Here is a 15,010-nt window from a genome sequence, read left to right on the forward strand (position 1 = left end):
CATCGGCCTAGATTTATAGTAATCATCACTACTGAGTCTTCATGAATCCTGCAACTGTTTGATGTAGTCCTTTATTATCTATCTCAAGTTAGTCCGAAATTAATGGATAAAAAAGCAAATGCTTCTACCTATCTCGGCACCGTGGGAAACAAAAAAAAAAAACAAAAGCAAACAAAACAAAACAAAACACATGTGGGATACAGGATTCCATAACAGCAATAAATTTAACTCGTTTTCGGTCGTTCCAACTTTCACTCTGAAATTCGTTCCATATGCGCTTGAATTTACGATATGTAGAAACAACATTTCAGCGGTTGAGTTGAGGATATCCGTTATTCTAAACGTAATATATGCGTCTAGAACTTACGCGTTTTGTTTTGCTAAAAACAATACAACGATGGCACTTTGGTGCAGTGTTTTGGACGACGGTTCCTTGCTTATAAAAGAAATTAGGAATTTTCCAGGTACAGACAGTGGGTAGCCTGATAAACCTTTCACACGAAAGCGCTTTTGATGTTCAGTTACCGAATACCGGAATACCAGATATCGAATGCGTAAGTTTCGGCATCTAAATCTAGGATAGATAGATTTAGACAAATTGTCGTATCTAATAAATACAAAGTGTGCAATTAGCCGTCGCCAATTATGGGGAGCTTGTATCGGTAGATAAGATATTGGAAAACTAATGAAGAGCAAAAGCAGATACAAGGAATGGGTAGCGGCTGGCGTAGTTCTCTTAATCTATTGCTTTTACCTTGTACTGACATGGGAGATCTGCCAACCAAAACGCCACCATTGTGCTAACTAACTTCTTTTGCTCACAGTTACTAACACTAGAAAGCCTGGACTAGAACAACAAACGTGTACTTCGCATAATCAAGATGTAACTTTTACACGAGTGCCGTATATGCACCATATGTGGGCTAGCTACGAAGTCTATCTCGTATCACTTTACTTGATCAGGGAAAACACTCCAACTCAGATCAACTTTTCAAGAATATTTTATTTTAAGACTTCATTTTTTAGAATATATTACACAACCTCAGATGGCGTGCTTCATGTGGAAGCAGCTGAGTAATGCTTCATAGGCTTTTAAGCTTATCTCATAATAACAATATTTCGATAAATAGCTTTCTAGTCAAAACCTCATTTTCTTTTAGCAGTCCGTACGATTTTAGCGTACCCGCATTACCTCAGAAAGATACGTAGCTTTTAGGTGGAACTTGTTTGTTTCTAATGCATTGTTTTAGAATAAGCAAAAATCTAAAAAAAAAAAAATAAAAGATAATTTGGCCTGAGTAGAGGTATGAGTATTTCCAGAGCTAAGCATCTGCCACACTTTACCTTTATCCTGCTTCTAAATTATACCCTGAACAATAGATGCATCTAATATCGGTGTATAAGAATAAACAGCCACATCAGGCTGTTTTGCTTAGCAGAGTTTATAAGAACAAAGGCATAATCTACGATGAAGGCTAAGTACATTTGGCGTAGGTCGCTATTTCGCATTAGACTACCAATTCTAAGTTAATTCATAAGTTAGGTAAGCTAAATAATAATTGAACTTTCAGTGAATCTTCTATTGTCTCATATTTTTTCTGCTTGCAAGGACAATTACTTTAATTATGATTATTCGTTCTACAAATCTACGTTTCCATATCCGATTCTGCCAAACTGCCGTCAGGTCCTGCGATTAACAGTGGCCTACGCCTCCCCGTCCCCCAGCTGTTCTACCTGCCACCACTAATTCCGCTACAATTATAATTATTGCATTTTGACTTACTCCATTATCTAGACGTGTAGTAGTACACTTCGATATCTCACTTTGATAGCGAAACATTGGATTATATCATACGCTTTGTTCCATCCCTGCCGCGTATCGTTCGTGCAGGCCACCCTTTATTAGGATCCACCGCAACCACGCCAGCAGTAGTAAGCCTACACTGCCGTGCTGAAGCGTCTGACCAGTGCGTCTGGCGGTGGGTAGCGTCTGGCACACGGGACATCTGTGTTCCTTGGCGCGATACGATCCTCCCCAAAGCATGTTATAGATCGTCGGATTGTACGATAAAGAATACAAAACGTTTATATATATATGAACGCTTGATGCAATGTTGATAGCGATGGATATGCATGTCAAATGTGTCTGCAAATAAAAAGACCTAAAAAATGAGTACTTGCTACTTATCGGGTTTATCCCTGTTGGCTATAATAGGACGTCCAGTTAATTTTATACTCAAATGCAATGGCCTCGTCGCGGTTCGGAAGGCCTAACTCGAACTTACACTGAACTGAAAGGAAGAACAGCCGATGGTTGATGTTTACAAGGGAAAAAAACGTTTTTGTTCTGCGAAATATAGCATCAGCCTCGGTGCAAATTATCTTCCGCAGCTTGTCAAAGGAAGTACACTGAAATTGGTGTATGCGTATATTCAAACCCGAAACCCTTGACTGTCAGACGGTTTGCGGCGTACAAAAGACTGGGAATTACTGCGAATTTGACACGTAAAAATTGGCCGTGATAGTGATTGAACCCGAGCTTTCTACACTTTTACAACAACTTCTACTTGGCTACTAGCAAGTGACGGTAACTTTAATGGAAACATCCTGACCATACGGATAACTAAAAGTTCGTACAATGATGAGAATCTATTTGAGCTGCAACGTATCTAAAGCTTACGTTGTGTGAAGGAAATCATGTGTTTTTGCCTAAATGAAGCGACCATCTCAAGTGTTAACACATATTAAATCGCAGTTTACATCGATACAAGGATACATCGAGAACACGTTGACTAGTCAGTCTACTGCTGTTCCGTAATCCAGTAAAAACGTACAAAACAATGAAGTGCGATTAAAGACACGCGTCATGGCGTCAGATATATTCTACAGCAAGATCATATGCGTTTAGTGATAATTGGCCCAGTCTCACAGTATGCTGTTATAAGGCGATCATAAACGAACTGTTTTGTCGTAGAAATGTATACGCTAACAGATAGACGCAGAATAAAGTAGGACATTTATCTATCGTAGTATTATTACACACATTTTCTGTATTGAATATCGGTTACTCACTGTAGTGCATTCCTTTTTTTTTTTTTTCACAAATTATAAAAAACACCGATAGTATCGGGTGTTATCGCTACTCGATCAACGCGTGCTTACTGGCGTGACTACGTGCGGTCTGACAGCTAAATTGGTATGGAGGCAGGATGCACTGCACGATTAGCGTGCAGCTGCATCCTTAAGTATATCACACTAATTAGAAAAAAACTGATCATGTATTAAGAAAGGCTTTATTTAGAAAAAAAAATATACTTCCTTAAGGACAAGTGAAATAAATTCCAGCCGCATTAAAGTCGACAAATAAATGATAAGGTGTTGATGTCCATAAATAAACGTAAACCAATTTGAAGTATGTACAGCCTCGGATTGAAGGCTCATCTACTTATGCAAATAGCCTTTCTTTAACATTCGCAAATGTCACATGTACTATGCATACACATCTAATACACATATTATATAAAGTTTGCACAGCTTTTTACTGGAATCTTTGTTCTCAACGGTCCAGGAGGAAGTAATTATCTTAAACAAGAAAGCAGCTATCCATAAGGGCAATGTATCATACTTTAAAGACCCGTTAAGTATTTTATGCGCTAAAGCAGTTTATGATTGTTTATTCTAAAGGCTTTGATCTGCTTATCATCACTGACCGCATCGTTGCGCTTCCTTTCGCTGCAATAATCGATGATGCGTCTGCCCATCATAATTTTCTTTTTTTTTATATATTGATATTCAAATACGGTAGTCATAAATACCGCCTATCCGAGCTGCATCTTCCGGTTTTGACAATACAGGTAAGACATTGATTGTTGCATTCTTCAAGCTCTGTCGTGCTTTGTGTAGCTTACTAAAAGCAATATGTTGTTGATTCTAATATAAACATATGGTATCACTTCATGTTTTCAAGCCTTACTCGGTTAGTTTGAGGCTTTTACCCTATATTATTGCTTCGTCAATTATTATTCAGGACGTTTTAGATAGCCTTCGAAATTTTTCGTACTATAGCCTTTTAGCATTAGCTCAGACAAGCATACGACAGTGCATATCTTGAATCATTTTAGACGAGCCAGGGGCATTTGCAACAAACCCGTGTACATTTCCACAGCCAGCACTACTCCAACAAGTGGAAAGCTTAGCATCGTTCGAACGAAATGGTTCAATAGATAGACATTCTGATTTGTGTCCGAGGTGTGCGTCATCTTAGTGGACGCGACATGTTAACATTATTCCAATTGTGACCTATGCCAATTTGGTACAAGTTCTGTCGTTACTATCACCAAACGTTTACGTCGCTTCTCGAGCCATGACACTCTTAAAGCTTGACTATTCAAATTGATTAATCTATCTTGGCGTTAGGATTCTTCAGATACCGTAGGTGGAGCATATTCCCACTAAATCATACCTTGCCACTTACCCATGATCTCTTTCAGAATGGACTCTTTTTTTGGGGTCAGCGGACCAATTTATTCGTTACATCTAAGCGTAGTTCTAATGGGGATGTTGTGTTACCTTAAGCAGTGCAAGGGGCAAACTACTATAAATGTCTGCCTCAAGCCCTTATGCTTCAGTGACAAAGGTATCGGGTGAAACGGAATGTGACCCGTTTTGTGTTTACGTCTTGTGGTTTGTCGTTAGTTTCCATCATCATTGCCATTACAATTTATTTTACTCCTGTGTAGGTGAACTTAGATGTAGAATAAACTTGAACACATAGAACATATCATACAGTACTCTATCATAACTTATGTTACGATACTCTATCATGGCTTATGTTACAACGACATGTCCGATTGCTGGCAAGCTATATTGTGCACGGAACAAACTGAGTTGTACCGATCAACATGACGAGAGCTGCATAGACTATTACGCTTTACGTACGACCGAATCAAAAGGCTTACGCGTTCAACAGAAAACATGGCAGCAGCTGTAGATGGCATATAACACCATGACGTACCTTCTGGATGTGCTCTTAAATGTATCGTTAGTCATTGCAGTGGTACAGTAAAAGGTTTGGTGAGAGCCTGACTACTCAGAGTTGTTGTACGCTTCGATGAATTGACGATGTGCTGAAATGCTGGTTTCACTCAATCAAGGCAGGAGACTTGCCTCTTATTTTGATACTTATGTCCAAGGGTCATTCCGCGTAATGCACTAGGGCCCACTTTGAGATCGAATAAGAAAAATATCCTTTTTACAGACATCATGGACGGCTTGTCTACGCTCATAAGGGACTACAAGTGTTCTTGTGATGCTCACCAGAATAAGCTTCTAGCGCAAGAGCTTCTAATGAATGCTAGCCTCGCCCTGAACCACGTTAAGTAGTTGCTATATTCAACGACACTACTCTCTGAGGCCAAAGGGTCAATGGCGCTATGCATCCACGCTGGCGAAATTTTGGATTTTTAGGATACTAATCTCTAGCCTAAGAATACTTACATACGTTGCGAGTTGCCAGGGCCTATTATAGACGGTTGCGTTACAGTGTGCGTTAAACAGCGATAAGTCACTTGCAAAGAAAAGATACTGACCTGCGGGTTCTCCTCTGTGACTGTTATAAGCGCATCATTAAGCAGAGTGGGAAAAGGTAATGGACGTAGGATATCAGTCTGTGCGACTGCAGTAATTTAGTCTATGATTGGGGTCTTATACTTCCAGTTTTACTTACCAGATGCGCTAACAACAGTTGCTAACTCCTAGGACGGCTAAGCCACATATATACAATAGCTGCAGTGGGGTGGACAAAAAAGTTTGCTAGACTACCCGCTTGTGTAGTCATACTGACAAATAAAAAACAGGTAACTTCACTGAGACAGACGGCATTCGTAAAGTGTAAAAATTGTTGTATGCAACTTTACGGTATGTTACGTGTATATGTGGCTCAGATACATTATCTCTTGCACAAGATGTTGGCACTGGAAAATTCGAATTCACTTGTTTTAACGTTGCCAGCAAAGGTATCAATGACAGATGTAACAAGGGATTGTGGAACGCTGAGGAGGACTAAGTGCTCACCAATGAATAATATGAGGGCTTCAAGGTGGCTAAGCTTTTTTTGAGTTACTTTTGTGTGACGTTGGCCGATGGTTCGTCGATAAATCCGTATGTAGAAGAAACAATAGTCGAGCTATCGTTAAAAACGTTATTACCACCCCAAAAAAAATGCAATTGGATACGGCAGTGGATTATATTTCGCTTTTAAAACTGGCATGTATTTTGCTGTACCTGAGTACACCTGCACAGTTAACGTTAGCCCATACTCAAGGTTTGTATTATATATATATATATATATATATATATATATGCATCTTAAAGCACCTTCTATATATATAAACAATGGCTTGGTTGTATTATCCTTTTGCACTTTTATTGAAAGTTTTTAGAAAATAACTATCCGCCTTATTTGTCCTCAGCTTGATTCACTAATATCCTTCAGGGAAATCGCCGAAGTCTCCTCATTTCTCCAAGGGCAGGATAGACTTTTACTAAACTAAAAATTGCCCTCCAGATCGCGATATTTGCCCTTTCAGAAGATTCGTTAAACTCAACCGTACTAATTGCTTTGCTTGGGCGTTTCATTTTTTGTGAGCGGCTACATTACAGAGTTTATCCGTATCGGGAAATCATTTGCGAACCGTGAACCTATATACACATCCATTCCTCTGATATACTTGCAGTGCACTAGGGTCGCACCTAGTTTGTTAGTGACTGACTTGAGGTGGTGATTCTTCAATCATTGAAAAAAGCTCGCTGCACAGCCGTCGAACCATTGATTTCTCCATCATGACCTTGTTGTAAACGGGAAAGCAACCGTAATGTTTCGAAAGAAGCAGCTGCTTAGGCGTGTAGTTGATCGGACGGGGCGCAGGGAGCGCAAGAGGGGGCGGATGGGATTGGGGACACCGATGACGGCAGAGAGCAGAACCCAGAATTTTCCTATGATGGGAAGCGTAGTAGTTGTTTGAAGTTTTTTTTAGCAAGGCTTGGAGGATCCATTGTTTTAGCGTTCATTGTCTAGAACAGAAGCCTATCGCTGTGCGAGAGGCCAAGGGTCCTAAATAGGACCTTGGGTCCGAGGACCAACACTAATTACAGTGTAATGAATCTCTAAGTGGAGCGTGCGGCCTTTTCATTGACGCCAGTCTTTGTTCACAGTCACTAGCCATGGAAGGGTTGACAGTGCATGGATGTTCGGCCCAGCGGACGTCCAGCAAGTCCACTGGGCCATTATCATTCAAAAGTGCTCGCCCTAGCTGGTCGAGTCCGTGAGTTAGAGTTCGTGCCAACGTTGGACTTCGTCGTGCCTCGCTGTTCTTTACTTCGCCTCCTTCTTTCGAAAGCTGGTCTCATAAAAGACACCATCAAACAGGTCTATTATTTCTTATCGGTATGCAGCGTTTCGCCTTTGTTTGAGATGCGAATCCATTCAATTCCGACTGGAAATGGAAAGCTAGATTCAGGATCTTAGTATTCGAGGAAGGCAGCGAAGAAACGAACCCCTTTATAGTGCCTTTGTCCCCCTGCTTGACGTACCGGAAGGAGGTCAGAGGTCTTGACTCTCCCCCAGAGCTGTTGAAATAACTGAGCTCGTCAGTAGCGAAAAACGAAAGGAAGGCCTCTCTTGGCCCTTCAAGGAAAGCTCGCCTCGACGCGTAATGGGCAACTCAACAAGCTAAATTCTGTGCTACTGTTTTTGATGCAGCTCCAGCAGCTTGCCTTATCCAATCCTTAATTATCGAATATTCCTATCAGATTCGTGTAGTCAATGCCAGTAGGTGCGATTCTAGGAAGCATCTGAATTAAGTCGGCAAAATAGTTCGAAAGATTTTCTAGAATGGCGTAATTGGTCCTAATATGTGTTTCAGTTAGCTCTGCGTAGAGCCCAACAAATGAACTTCCGAGTTGTAAAGGCACAATCTCGCATATACCTCTAACGTGATGTATCCCGTTATAACTGCAGATTGTAAATTCTAGATGAAAGAAACGATCACGTAAAATTTGCAGATGCGGTAAGTATAGTTCATGCTGTGTAGAAACTGCGGTCGTGTTAAGTAATCTATTATTGGAAACGGAGCGTTAATAACATGCTCGCTCATCTCTTCGGCGGACGAGCTGTTCCGTGCAAATGATCGAAAATGAAAAATCCTTATACGGGAGTTACTATTCAGGGACTCCGAGGAAGCTCGACCGACATTTCTTCAATAGATTTATTTCATGCGTGTACGTGTAATGCTGCGAGGTGACCATTCTAGTGACACAAACCGGCGTAAACATTTGTATTGCGAAAACGGGTCACAAAATTATCGAATGAACCAAACCTATGCGTTTTATATAACATTTTAACGGATTATAGGGAGCACCATTAATAATAATAGCATGGGGCGCCGATGGAACCGAAGTGACAATGAACCTTCAAACTGGTGAAAACACACATCTCCCAAGCAGGTTGACGCTGGCCATTGACGACAAAGTGATCGAACCGTTAGGAGCAACTCCCTTCCAGAGAGGCTCCCATTTCCGTTCATAAAATAGACACAAACAGCTCAGTCAAGAAGGTTGAGAAACGTACCGGTCACACACCGCGCCCAGTGATGGTGGTCCTAGAGATTGATGACCATGAATACCATGAATGAGTTCAATTAGGGTTTCTATGTCTAGGTGGCTGAAGTCCAATTGGAGACGATCAGACCCCACTCTGAACACCATGTTTCGTCCGTGCCCCCCTTTTCAGCTGCCTAACGGCAGATAACGGTGGTGTTTCGACTAAGCTGCTCAAGATGATGCATTCTTGAAGATCAGGAAAGTTGCAAACGACAAACAGACAGCTTTATCGCTGAAGGAATTCGAAGACAATCGTGTGCCTAATGCTCGACTGTGCCAGGTCTACGAGCCTCGATACACTCGTGGAGGCTTTGTAAAGACCCCGTCTGATCGTCGTCAACCCCCTTCTCAACATCAAGGTTGCCGCAATAAGCAGCACAATTCCTACAAATGCTGTGGAGAGAAGAGCGTGGTATCTACCTCCGGCACTTCAGAATTTAAAAGCTTTTCTCACCCAAGCACTGACAGATATGCAGGCTCGGCAAAGGCTTATTGCGACCACCCATGTGCAAGCAGAAGTTGCAGTCGGTCTTAAAGTCAATTTCAGACCAGGGGTCGTAGCTGGGAACGTCGGAGCAATGGAAAATCGCTCAGCTGGCAAAGAAAGCGTCCTAATATAGCATGGCCCAGTTGCAATCGGTTTTCTTCGTAAGCAGGGAATAACTTTGCAAAGAACAAAGATTTGACCGTCTAAGAATCCAAAAGCTCGGCCCTAAATTGAGAGCTAGGACCTCAAGGCCCAGACATCGACTATGTTGAGACCCTGAGCGAAGTGTGAACTTGATCCGCAACCGCGCCGGCAACGCCCATGGTATGCCATACGTATGATACACAAGTAGGGTCTGCGCACATCAGTGCAGCGAGTAAATAAATGTCTATATTGCTAGAGGCGCTAAAAACGGAATTCGGTGGTTTCCTGTAGGATCGCTGATGATTCGGATCAAAACAAAATGCCTTGTGGAAATCCGCATACTACTACGCTTCTCTAAAATCTTGTCTCTGGGAATTACACGAAATGTCGGCAACCCAGTGAAGAAATTCACAAAGAGCGAACAATGCCTGTTTTTGTCTACGCCAGACCTTTTGGAGCGAGTTGTCATATGCCATAAGGGTGGATGGTCTTACCCAAAATTCATGCTGTCTAGCCGGGATGCATGGACAAGCCTATGGAGATCTCGTACAGGAGGGATTGCGGTATCTGCAGCAACTTCAGCCAAATAAGGCTGCTAGACTGGATCTGATCTGCAATAAGCATTTCAAAAGTGTGCCTTACGCGTTCCCTTACCAGAGAAGACAAATGCTTGCTTTGGCTAATAAACTGGAATGGCGCTCTACTGAGCGTCGCACCGAAGGGAAAACATAGTCTGCACGACCCATCTTCATCAAAGATCATTGCTGCTGCTGCTGCTGCTAGCTTCTGGCTCGTCTCATTGCAGGTCGACTTACGAGGCTCCTAGAGGCTTGCTCCTACCTCCAGGTTGAACAACATGCATTTTAGGCAGGATGATCGACTTTCATGGCACATGACATGCCGCTTCAGACGATACCTCGTGACTCTCGCGGGCAAAAGTAGGCGCTATTTGCTGTTCGTGAATTTTTTTAATTTACTTGTCAGATAACTCCCAGAGACAAGATTCTGGAAAATCTACGAAGTGCTGAGTTCCACAGAATATTCGAATCATTAGCAGTACTATAAAAACCTTGGTGAGCAGTGACGATGGAACCGTCCACGCGGAACTGCTCGTCCAATTAACTGACGTAGCACGGGCTGAGAGATTGGATCCACTCCTGTTTTCGCTTCTGCTGAATGAACGGATATTCCGTTTTATGTTAAAGATCCGGCGAGTTACGTAACTTTCTTATGCTGATAACTTCGCCACTTTGGTAAAAACCAATTTCACTTTTAGCCAGCTCTCGCAAAGCTGACGACACATGTAGAGAAAACTAGGCTCGATCAGCCTGCAGTAAATCAAGTTCATGAAGGTCCATTGTTGGGGCCGTCTTGCTGGTACGGACATACATATAGGTAGGGCGATGTCGAAATACGTGAGCGGCTTCGAACACCTGAAAGCAGACTTAGTCTCGAACAACCGGGTTTTCGCCAAGCACATGATGGGTGGAGCGAGCGATGGTTGTGAATTAGGAAATACGAATACCCTTAAAACTCTTTTTATAAACGACGCTAGCCCTCTTGCATCTCATGGAATCCAAGTTATCTGGGAACACCTCTTGCCAATGCAACAAAAAAACATGGCCGAATCAAGGTTGCTCTTTTTTGGATCGTGCTATGAAGGCTGCATTGTTTATCGTTGAGCAGATACGCATATCTTGTAGGTAACATACCGGTATTTGTAAAGGTCTGGGATGCAGATTCAAATTTCCCGCCACTGTTACCCATTCGAAATTCACTGGTGCTATTAGTAGGACGATTTACTTTTTAAGACTTCCATGACAAGGGGATCCTGGGCGGACAGAATGAATCCTTGAAAAGATAGTTACGCGTTTGGCAATACGTTTGCTTCGTCGCATCTGTTGTGCGACTGTAAGTGTTCAATTGGCTGATCCTACGTATATTTATCGAAAATGCCGTGCGACATGCCCCGAGTACCATGCGTTGCTATGCGCCGCAGTAGCCAGAGCGGGTGGTCTCTCTGATTGGGCACACTGGTCTAAAGGATCTGATAATTTGAAATTCTATGGTTTCCACTTTAGGCCTTTGGAACTTCAAATTTTGAAGTTCCAAGTTTTGCATTTAGATGCTCATATAATACAATCATGCTTTTATTAACGGAGATGAATATAGTTATGGTTCTAGTACAAAAATTTAAAACCTCCCCCATAATGGTTACGTACACGGAATAAAAAGTGTGTTTTTTTATTTTCAAATCAGGCAACAATTGTTTTCAATTTTTTCAATAAACTTTATCAACATTGAACAAATAAGAAGTAAAGTTTGTTTGGAGAGGCTGGGAATGAATTGCGGTCGCTTAAAGGCCAATTATATTTTTCGGAGATAGAGTAGGTATTTCAATGCAAGTAAATGCTTCTACTTTTTCTTTAAGTTTCCTTTAAATATTTCTACTTTTCTGCAGTTGATAAAATCTCTTAGAGGATGATAACCGGCAAGTTTCGCTTGACCTGGCACGCTTTCGAGAATGCTGTGAATGACGCAAGCAGTATTGTTAAGTAACAGATAGACCGTAATCAAGATACCCTGAGCATTGCATGTATGATGTTACTGTTACCGGCTGTATATGTCTGCAGGTACATATGCATGAAACGCAAAACACTACATATAACATTGACAATGTATTGATTCAGTGGCTTTATTGTTGCTCTCAAAAAGAATGTCTGTGATAATACAAAAAATAATGTCAAAAAATAGTAGTGAATAATTAACACAGATAGTATAATATTTATATAAACAACTAAAAGGCAGTAAATATGAACCTAACTTGACGAAAAAGAATAGGCTAGGAGTAACGACGAAGCTCAAAACTCTACATTAGACTGTCTGCAGTAAGGAACTACAGATAGGACATAAGTAAGTAAGTAAGTACTTGTACTTGTATATTTATAATGGCCACCAACTTGTAAAATTTGTAAGCAAAACACCAGTAATGTAGGAGTCACAAGGGGGGAAGACGGATTATAAAATAAATAGTACCTCATGCTTAATCAGCCGCTATGCGCATATAGATAAAATTACGCGGTCAAAGTTGTGCAGCTTATGCAGCGTCACCAACTATTTGTCGCTACCAATATAATTAGAAAATATTCATTATGAAATTTTTCGTACACAGCAAACCCATCGTGTCTATTGCGGTAATGCTACCATCCCACAACGACTCTCTGCAACGTACGAAAAGACTAGTACTTGAATCGCAAATCATTCAAACTAGCCAGATGTGCCAAATATCACTCGTGTTGCATAAGGAGCCGCTTGAACGAGGATCCCTCCAATCTTAGCTCAACGTTCGACGATTGCAGAGACGTTCGTAGCGCTAGTCGGTGTTGTATGTATATATATATATATATATATATATATATATATATATATATATATATATATATCCGATGGAGAAAAACAGAATGCGGAACAAAGAAGACCTACCTCCCCAGTTTCAAATTATTCAGACACTATGATAACATCGTTTTGTTTCGCTACTAATCTTAAATCATCCTTGGAGCGCGAATATACATTTTTAAAATGAGGTCGAACGCTCCTAAAAACTAAAAAAACAAGACAGGATACTGTAAATAAGTAATTATAGAAATAAATAAATATACAGAATCAACTGATCTAAAACACAAACGTTTGACAGTAGCAAAGGTGTTTATGTGTGATCCGCTTAAAATTTCGTACACCCATTTACAATAAATTATTGAAACACAGAGATTACTGCACTTCTGTCGCTGTAAAGGATCACTATGTAAAGATCTATTTATTCTTTACGTAGAGATCGGTCTGTTATATTATACACGTCAACTACGGCACAATTGGATTAGGGCAAGTATGCGCAATTTCAGTAGGCTCTAATATTTAAATTGATACGACGACACCCATATCGTGTAAAGTCATGCACCTTTAGTAGCTGACAGCTAGTCTCTTACACTCCTTCATAGTGTTAGGGCTGTATGTAGCAAAATAATTTGTCTACTTTTAGCTTCAGTTAAAAAAAAAAATGTAAATTATAAAGCTTTGTGTAATTTTAGTAAGTATTAAAAATTCTCTGTGCCTCTACCAGAAAATTGAGTAGCAATGCAAAAGCCGTTTGTCCCGACCGTTGTTTAACTAATATTCTCCCATCAGAAAGCAATTTTGGGGCTTTCTCTGGTGATCGATTACAATGCATGTGCCGCTTAAATAGTAGGTGAATTATCATGTAATAAACAAAATTTTATACCTAATTATTTCTGAATTGCAGAGACATATACGTGTGAATCAATATAACATATCATCGCTAATCATTACAGCCTTCCCTAAATTGCGATTAGGTAGATAAGAGAACCGTTAGTTGGTACTGACCCACGAGAGCTGCGCTCCCTATAATCACAAAGGGACGTTTCACTACCGTCGGAGCACAGTACCAACACGGGATCAACAAATCATGGGCAATTTCGTTTTCTCTCTTGGGCGGACGCCTCTTGGCCTGTTTGCCCACTCTCCGACCGACAGCGGCATGAAGCAATGCGTGGCTGTTGCGGAGTTTGTTTCTGATGTTACGACAGTGCTACATCGCTGAGGAACGTAACAAATGTAATTCGAATCGCTCGGCTTTTTCCTTCTCCGCTTGCCCTTTTTCCCGAACCGGATGTGTCTGGGACCGCATCGTGTTCCTAAGATAAGATAACGCCTCCCCTCTATCCGCCCAATATTAAGGTCTTCCTCTCCCGTGCTCTATGTGCCACTCTGTGTGACCGGGTGTACCAATGTCCGTGTAGGCTCTTCAGGCCTTAAACGGGTCGTTCCATATTATTTATCCGGTAAAACAGTCTTCTTCGCTAGTTTCTCGTATTGCTCCATTCCCTTCCCAGGGCCTGCGAACAAAGGGGGGTTTCTCTCTCCTCTTATCTTCTTTGCTGTTTTACTTCACCCCCACAGTATGATTCACGTAAACGATCTGCAACCGAACGACACTAGGCACACCTCAATTTCTTTTCTCTTGCTAAAGCAAAAAGGAAAAAGAAGTGGACGACGACACACGGCATTACAAGGCATTTATAGGAGCAGCTACGCTATTTTTGATGATATGATATGATGGGTGGGGCGCAACGCCTGCCTCGGGCTATGAGAATGAGCTGACTGGCGAACGACAGCGGCACAGGGGTGAACCACTTACTCACTATAGAGATCAATGTAATAAAATAATACGTTTCACATAGAGGCAGGATGCAGAATAACAAACGGTCAGACAAATGAACTAACTATCCCGAACTAGTTTATTATTTGTATTTGTCGTAGCATATGCATTATACGGTGAATTGATATAAACGAAATATGCTTACAGAACCACGGCTCTATGGCTGCTCTAGCAACGCTGCTTACTGTGTGCGTATGGGATTTGAATAAAAGTGTTCAGATCTACTGCCTGGCTAAAATGGTACCACATTTCAGATTAAACAAGAAGACACATACAAATAGCTTGTCTAATCTTAAAGGGTAGCGAAATGGCTATTTGTGTTCAACTGAGTAAAATTAATTTATTTTTAAAAATTCTGTATTGTAAAGTGTACCCCTTTGTATCCGATAAGATTAAGTAAGCTTTTTTTAGTAATGGAATAAATAAGCAAGGCAACTCATGACCCAATGCGGGCTTAACTTGAACATGTGCCTAAAAATGCTACCTCG

At 41.2% G+C, this 15,010-nt stretch overlaps 1 long non-coding RNA gene across 1 annotated transcript in view; it reads right to left on the minus strand.

Moving 5' to 3' along the window:
- Window positions 1-917: 917 nt before the first annotated feature.
- Window positions 918-15,010, minus strand: part of LOC111268802 (uncharacterized) — a 50,150-nt gene continuing 36,057 nt past the window's right edge. The window contains exon 4 of the long non-coding RNA XR_015314381.1: window positions 918-2,146. This is a non-coding gene — a long non-coding RNA (uncharacterized LOC111268802). The remainder of the gene's footprint in view (window positions 2,147-15,010) is intronic.

This window comes from Varroa jacobsoni, unplaced genomic scaffold (assembly GCF_002532875.2).
Source record: "Varroa jacobsoni isolate VJ856 unplaced genomic scaffold, vjacob_1.0 scaffold_1321, whole genome shotgun sequence".
In the NCBI taxonomy this organism is placed as follows: Eukaryota; Metazoa; Arthropoda; class Arachnida; order Mesostigmata; family Varroidae; genus Varroa; species Varroa jacobsoni.